Below are 8,145 nucleotides of genomic sequence, written 5' to 3' on the forward strand. Positions count from 1 at the left end.
GTAGGAACTCCTTCCAATTGTATCTCATACAACTCTCGAATATTTCAGTTGGGTGAATAACTCCTTATTCCAATCCATCATATGGATCATTCCCAACTCTTGCTTCTAAACATATATAATAAAATTATATTTAAGTTTGACTCATCGTTTTAGCAGTTGGATATTACAATTATCCCATCGCACCTTAACTAATACAGAACGCGCACCTCGCTTTGGCGAAACCTACATATCCGATACTAGTCTTGATGAGTGCTAAAACTTGGAAAGCAAACATATAATATTATCATAATTTATTTAGTTAAGTTTGACCCATTGTTTTAGCAGTTGGATATTACAATTATCCCATCGCACCTTACTGATATAGAACATGCACCTCGCTTTGGCGAAACCTACATTATTCGATACTAGTCTTGATGAGTGCTAAAACTTGGAAAGCATAAACTTAATATTTTAGTTTGAGGGAATTGCAATTGTTATGATCTCACCGGCTTATTTATCATATAAATCGTCTCTCACATGCATCAACATACATTCACATGCATCAACATACATACACAATGAAACAGTTATGGCCCCTAGATCAATTGTTCTCCCAAGCCAATGAGAGAACCTAAGCTAACCTAATAACGATCTAAGCTTCTCCAAGCAAGATCTTCAAGGTTGTCCTCCTTTAATATTGAATTCTTCTCTAAGCTTCTCCAAGCAAGATCTTCAAGGTTGTCCTCCTTTAATATTGAAATCTTCTCTTTCTTCATAACATTGTCTTCTTCTCTTTCTTCATATCATTACATTACAGAAGAAACTCGTTTTCATACGAGGGATTTAGATGAGAAGAGAAGTTACATTAAAAGATCAAAAGGAGAGGCACGACACGCAGGTCGTATTTAAAAACCCAAAATAAAATAAAGAAAGACTAAGGCCATAACTGATCACAACAAGGCAATAATAACAAACACATTATTATTATTAATTTTTAATCTTAATTCCTTTAATTAATTAAAACCAAATTAAATTTCGGCGCCCTTGCGGGGTTGGAGGGGCAGCGCCCCTGTCCAAAGTTTTAATGAACAATTCATTTGAAATGGACATTGTTTTGCATGAACACAACCCTTGCGTAGTCACAAAACAGGAACCCCAAAATTCTGACCTTGTGAGTGTGACGACCGTCACAGGCGTGTTACGACCGTCACAGGGTTGTTACGACCGTTACAGGGTTGTTACGACCGTCACAGGTCAAAAACAGAAATCCTATATTTCTGTGAGTGTGACGACCGTCACAAAGCATGTGACGACCGTCACAGACTTGTTACGCTCGTCACGCATCTTGTTACGCTCGTCACGCATCCAATTTGTTACGCCTGTTACGCTCGTCACACGAGCTTCACGCGGCCAAACTAATAGAGCTTTGAAACAGTCTACGCACCTCTTCCAAAAAACCCTAAATTCACAACTCCTTGACGGCACAACCCTTGCGCCGTCACCAACCCTAATGCGCCAATTTCAGACCGTCAAACACACCTCGATTGTTGATTCAGTATGATTGATCAACAGGTCATTGCTTCACCATACTAATGTCGGATTCCGAAGCAAATGACCATTGATCGCTCAAAGGAAAACAATCATTTAGTGTTTGAATGAACGAAACAGAAACAGTATATCATATATACCGTACTTTGCATTAGGATTACTTATATCATATATAAGTTGATCGGTCTCAATTGCGTACCCTATGGACGATCGATGTATCGCTGCTTCACCATACTAGTGTCGGATTCCGAAGCATAGTCAACATCAATCATCCAACTCGTACACTTATGATGCCAAATTTAATTACCCATTTAATTAATTTATTTATTCTGTCTTTTAATCATATTAATACAGAAAATAAACAGCTATCCGAGTCATGGTTTCGTAAGTGGCTCTGATACCACTGAAGGAGAATTGCGGTCCAAAATGCAGCGGAAATTAAAAATTTCTCCTTTAGAGATCCTTACGAATGGTCATGATCAGTGATAGAATATTTACCTCTCATGATGATCGAAACCTTTGGTGTAGATCTCTTGTGACGATCAAAACCCTTTGATGTAGATCCACGAAACGATCACGAACGTTGAACGATGACAACGTCTCTACTCAGTCCACACGAACGGATTCCTTCAATCTCAGTGCTAGCTGGTATGAATGAAGGCTTTGAGTGAGAGAGAGAGAAAGAGAGAAAATGAAAAAAATGCAACTGCAACGAATGCTTCTGCACAAAGGTTCTATTTATAGAACCACTTGTGTGGGCTTCAAGCTAAAAGCCCACTTAAGTGTATTTTGGCCCATATCTTATAATATGCCCAAAATCACTTAAGCCCATGGTACCTTACCATATTTCGTATTCTACTCAAGTACACCGTACCTTACGATGTTCTATAATTCACTTAAGGGCACCGTACCTTACGGTATTCCTTAGTTACTCTATCTCTCATCAATTCGTCCTTTGTGTGTGACCCTGTAGGTTTTCGCGGCGTTGGCAATTATGTTAAATCACGTATTTAACACAATAAACAGTGAGCGGTATCTAGCAACACATCACTGCTACCCAAGACACAAAAATGTCATGTGATCTGACAAAACCTTCTGTGATAATACTTATGTGTATAATTACCCTTTTGCCCTTATGTCTATATTGAACACAAGGTATAGACCGTGTCATCCTTGTCCAGTTCAATATTGGGCCCATAGACATTTATCCTGTTACGCAGGATGGGCAAATTCCATCTAGGACACTCATGTCCCTCAGCATGCTTTGTGGAGTACCCATCAACTGTCTTTATGGTTATCCAGTTACGGACAACGTTGGATCAGCAATAAAGCACTCGACTCTACATCTAGGATCCATAGTGGTTTCAGGTCGAAGAGTGGAATACACTATTATCACCATGAGAATAACTTATGACACTTTGCATAACTTTCTATATAGTATTCTCATAGCGGGTCAATCCGGTATAAATATTACTCCTAATATTCATACCTATGTTTAAGACTTGATAACTCTTTATCCATGATCCATGAGATGTGATCATCAGTCTACAAACATAATAGTCTTAATGCTTTAGTGTTATCCCACTTCACACTAAAGCTCGACTACGGATACTTTAAGAATAGTGCCCTTATGTTTAATGTGTTCTCATGATTAAGTCACACTTAATACATTAAACGGACTATCTATTCCAGGGACTTTATTAATCAATCATAATAAAGAAAAAGCCTTTTATTAATTCGATACAAGTACCAAAAGGTATTGGCCTATAGGGCTTACACCAACATATCGGCAACTGAATAAGGTGACTTTAAGAACAAGTACTCTCTTCTGAGAATTGATGACATTATGAATCAGTTGGTAGGTGATTGTGTTTTCAACAAGATTGATCTGAGATCATGTTATCATCAGATTTGAGTGAAGGCTGAAGATATTCTAAATCATGCTTCTAGAACCTGATATGGCCACTACGGGTATTCAGTGATGCCGTTTGGTGTGTCTAATGCATCAGGTATTTTCATGGAGTATATGAATAAGATATTCCATCCTTACTTGGATTAGTTTATGGTTGCATTCATCGATGATATCTTAGTATATTCCAAGATAGATGAAGATCATGCAGAACATCTGAGAGTTGTGTTGCAGATGTTGCAAGAGAAGGAGCTATATGCGAAGTTATTCAAGTGTGAGTTATGGTTGCATGAAGTGAGTTTTCTCGGTCATGTGCTTTTTAGTGGTGATTTTCATACCCCAAAATTTGCCTCCCCATTTCACTTTTCATCTAACCTACGACTATACTCATTCATATCTCATTCATGTGCATCATTCATGCATGATCAACACTTGCTAACAAGCATCAAAGATTCAAGGTTTATGGTTGATAAAAATTAGGTTCTTGCTTGCAGATTGTGGTATTGCACACCATATGGGTTGAAACCCTAATTCTTGATCTTGATTTCATTGGGATCTTGTGTTTGACCTTTTGTGCATTGACTTGACTTTTAAACCCTAATTATGGGCTCATGGCTTAGGATGTTTCTTGAGGAGCTTGATTATTGGTTTGAGGCCCTAATCAAGGATAGTTGGTACTCGGGTGCTTGATGCTTGGTTTGAAACCCTAATCCTTGATCTTAGAGTTGGTAAACATTGTAGTTTGTTTTGAATGTTTGAAAACCCTAAGATAGTTCATGGCATTGATAGATTGTTTGTGTTGGCTACTTCTTAGTTTGAGGTCTTGGTTGTTGCTTGATTTTGAACTTTGTCTACTAAACCCTAGTCCATGGTTTGTTTTGATTGGCCTAGAGGCGTGCTTACATTCATGTTTCATTGCATTCACTTCAATCCATTGGTCATCATTTGGTTCAAGTTTCATCCAATTCTCATTCATTGTTTCCATTATGTGTCAAGGTTTAACTTAAAGTAAATTGGTTCAAGATTTATTGTATGTTTGGCCAAATCATTTCATGGATAGGAGTTTGCAATTTCCATTTGTTCATTCAAAAGCATTTGTTTCAAAGTTGGTTTCATTTGAATTCAAGTTTGTTTCATGTGTTTCATCAAGAACACTTGGCTAAAAGATACATTCCTTTCATTCCATTACATAGTCCATGTGGCATTGGAAAATTACAAAGAAAATGACATTTTGCATAAGTTGACTTTTGATCAGTTGTTGACTCTTTGGTCAACCAATTGACCAAAGTCAACTCATCATCTACACATCCCAAACCCTAATCTCTATTTCCATTTCTCTATAATCCATCTTTGGTTCACCATTATTCATGTTGAAACCAATGTCATTTTCACCTTTTAAATCATGTTCATGAACCATGAACCATTTTGCATTGTTTAAGTTGCTTTCCATTTTTAAAAGCCTTGATTCATAATATTCATTACACTTCACCATTCAAACTAAATTCAACTTACCATTCATATTACAAAATTACAACATTTCCATCTAAATTCCATAAACCACCTTTTAATCCAATATCCATTTTCAAGCCATCTTTTAATTCAATTCCCAATCCCATATAGAAGCCATTTCAATTCAATCATAAACCATTCAAACTTTCCATCTTTATGTACAAATAAATCATTCAATTCCAATTACATACCATTCAATTTCCATTAAACTAAATCCATACATTCCAAACCACATCACGATACAATACTTGAACCCAAAAATCTCATTCCAGCCATGTAAAAGTACATCCCAATTCAAACTATTCAAAATTTACATTTCAAATGCCAAGACAATTCCACAATCCAATTACATTAACCATTAAACTAAACATATTCAATTCCATGTACGATACACCACACAAGTCAAAATCCCAATACAATACATAACCATACGTAAAACCTATAAAAATCATCCAAGCGTCCTAGCCTTCCATGACAGACCCGTTGCACACCAACACAAACATACAAAACCAAGCTCCTTCATTCTTTATGGACCCACCTTCAAAATTCATTCAATGCAATACACTAGGCCAAATGCAGATCCCTTCTTTCTGAACACACAAGTGAAACTCTATTACAACGGTGCACCTGTATCATTTCAACATGGCAAAAACAATTCAATTCATGCATAACATAGCAAATCTGATCAATAACCAAATGCATTTTAACCTGCACGTCCCACTTATATTCATTTCACCAACCATTAACTCCATTCTTCATAACAGGGTCCATAAGCCAATTTTCTTTCAACTTTAACCTACAAAACCAATTAACAGAACGGAGTTAACAAAACCTTTGAACTAATCATTAACTTCATATCAGGAAATTGCTAGCAGAGCATGTGTTATTATACTGCATTAACAATCCATAACAGAAAATAGTTCATTACCATTCACATCTAACATAACTAACTATAACCGAAATTCACATTCAAATGCTAACACAAATCCAAACTAACTTAACAGATTTTTCTTCAATTTCATCTCTAACTAATTCCCAAACTTCCCAACACTAACGGAGTAACTAACATCTAACAAGATTGCTTTGATTGAATCTCACAGAGTTAACCTCTGTTAAAAGTCCTATCTATAAATCCCTCACCATTGCAACCTTCATTCATCGAACTTCCCCAGAATCACACATTCTCCGATTCATTCATTGGTCCAGAAACTCATTCATACGCACACTTCTCGATTCAATCTCCATTCAGCTCTATTTGAATCCCTCAACCTCTCAAAACCACTCTCATAGAACTCTCTCAATTCAATCATTCACCTTCTCTACACAACCCTCATAACTCACGTGTGCACGATAGAAGCAGAAGAAGGTTGAAGAAGAAGTAGAAGAAAAAGTGTTTGAACGGAACTTAGAGAAAGGAGAGCTTACTGGAAGTTCGTCGTCGTCTTCGTCTTCTCCATAGATAAGTCGATTTCTTCCTTGTTTCACTTTGAATCGGATACAAGATGTAGCTCGAAGCTTGGGGAATCAAAACCCCAACCTATTGGGTTTTGATTCCATCGTTTTAGAGTTTAATTTTACCATTTGTATTTAGGGTTCATGTACAGCACCACTCCAGTTTGGATGTATAATCAGGAATTGTGAAATTTAATGGCAGATTTAGGTTAAGGTTGTGTAGACGAAGGATTTGGGGTGGAAATTTAGTAGTTTAGGTCTCCGCTGCCGCCGGTGGCGAATTCTGACGCGACGGAGGAATGTTCTCCAATAAGGAGGGAAGATGAAGCTTTAATTTGAACACGTGAGTTTTCGGATGAATCTTAATGTGTGAACTGAATTCTCCTCTCAAGGTGTTGTTTGCGTTTGGGCTTTGGGTCATCCGTTGAGCCTATGGGATGGCGTTTTAGACCCTCTGCTTGTTGAACACACCCCCATGTATCTATCAATAGTGGCATATGGGTCTCAGTAGCACCCAGCCCATGCAAAAACCATTCAAGGTTTTCTTGTAGATCAGAGTGGGCCTGCCCCTCTTTCTTTCCTCAAGGACCAATCCCAGTCTTTGTGGGCTTTGTTCTTGTTTGTTTTTTTGGATTAGTTAGTAATTAGGGATTTAGATTAGTGATTAGGAATTTAGATCTTGATTAGATTAATTGGGATTTTAAGTCTTGATTAGTTAATTAGGTTCATTAGATTTTAAAATTAGATTAGCATTATTATGATCTAGTTCTTAATTAGTTAAATAGGATAATAGAATTTTAGATGTTAGAAACATTAAAATTTGATTAGTTTAATAAAATTTAGAAAACTAGAATTAATTAGATTAGATTAGACTAGATAATCTTTTAGAATATTAGATTATTGTAATAGTTTAGATTTAATGGAGATTAATTAGAATTTTCATGATTAGAAATTAATTCAATATCAATAACTTGTGAATAATGACAATTTTGCGCTTATGGGTTTATTTTGTTGTTTATGCCACATAAGTGCATGTTCCTCTAAGACTAATTTTTGACTTAGAATGTTGGATAGTTTTTAGCCAATTCTCTTATTAACATGACATGCTCCCTTAGGAATAATTTGTGCATAATTCTAGACCTTAGATTAGGTTAATCAACTTTTCAAGTCAATTCAAACCCCCTGATTCAAGTTGATCAAAAGCAGTTTTAATCAACCAAATCCTTTGATCGTGTATAATCCCACAGTCCATTTAAGTGATCAAAAGTCCATTGATCACTTGATAGGACTATTTCTAATTTTGTGGATCTCCAAGCTTCAAGTCCAGACTTTCACGCAAGGCATCCCAGTCAAATCAAGCAGTGGACTATATAAGATATATCAAAGGTCAAAACTTGGTAACTACGACTCAAATTGTATGCCATGAGCCTTAAGTAATGAGGAATGATGAGACAGAGTTTCTCCTACCCTCGGCGAGAGTGACTTTATGTACGGGGCGTAGGCCCTAGCTATTCAAAGCATTCACCCTCAGTCATAGACTTTAATACAATGTGAATCAAATAAACTGCCAAGCCTCCTTCACATGAAGAAATATCAATTCAAGGAGCATCAATGAGGATTCTTCTCCACCAACTCGTTATTTATGAGAAGTATCATGGCCACGAGCCTTAATTAATGAGGAATGATGAAATAAAGTTTCTCTTATCCTTGTCTAGAGTGACTTTGTATACAGGACGTGGGCCCTAGCT

At 36.7% G+C, this 8,145-nt stretch overlaps 1 long non-coding RNA gene across 1 annotated transcript; it reads right to left on the reverse strand.

Annotated features, from left to right (window-relative positions):
- Positions 1-5,078: 5,078 nt before the first annotated feature.
- LOC127119391 (uncharacterized) lies at positions 5,079-6,831 on the reverse strand. Its single transcript, XR_007802796.1, has 2 exons — positions 6,371-6,831; positions 5,079-5,741 (listed from the first exon to the last, which is right to left on the reverse strand). It is a non-coding gene; the product is annotated as an uncharacterized LOC127119391 (long non-coding RNA).
- Positions 6,832-8,145: the final 1,314 nt, after the last annotated feature.

This window comes from Lathyrus oleraceus, chromosome 2 (genome assembly GCF_024323335.1).
Source record: "Lathyrus oleraceus cultivar Zhongwan6 chromosome 2, CAAS_Psat_ZW6_1.0, whole genome shotgun sequence".
Lineage (NCBI taxonomy): Eukaryota > Viridiplantae > Streptophyta > Magnoliopsida > Fabales > Fabaceae > Lathyrus > Lathyrus oleraceus.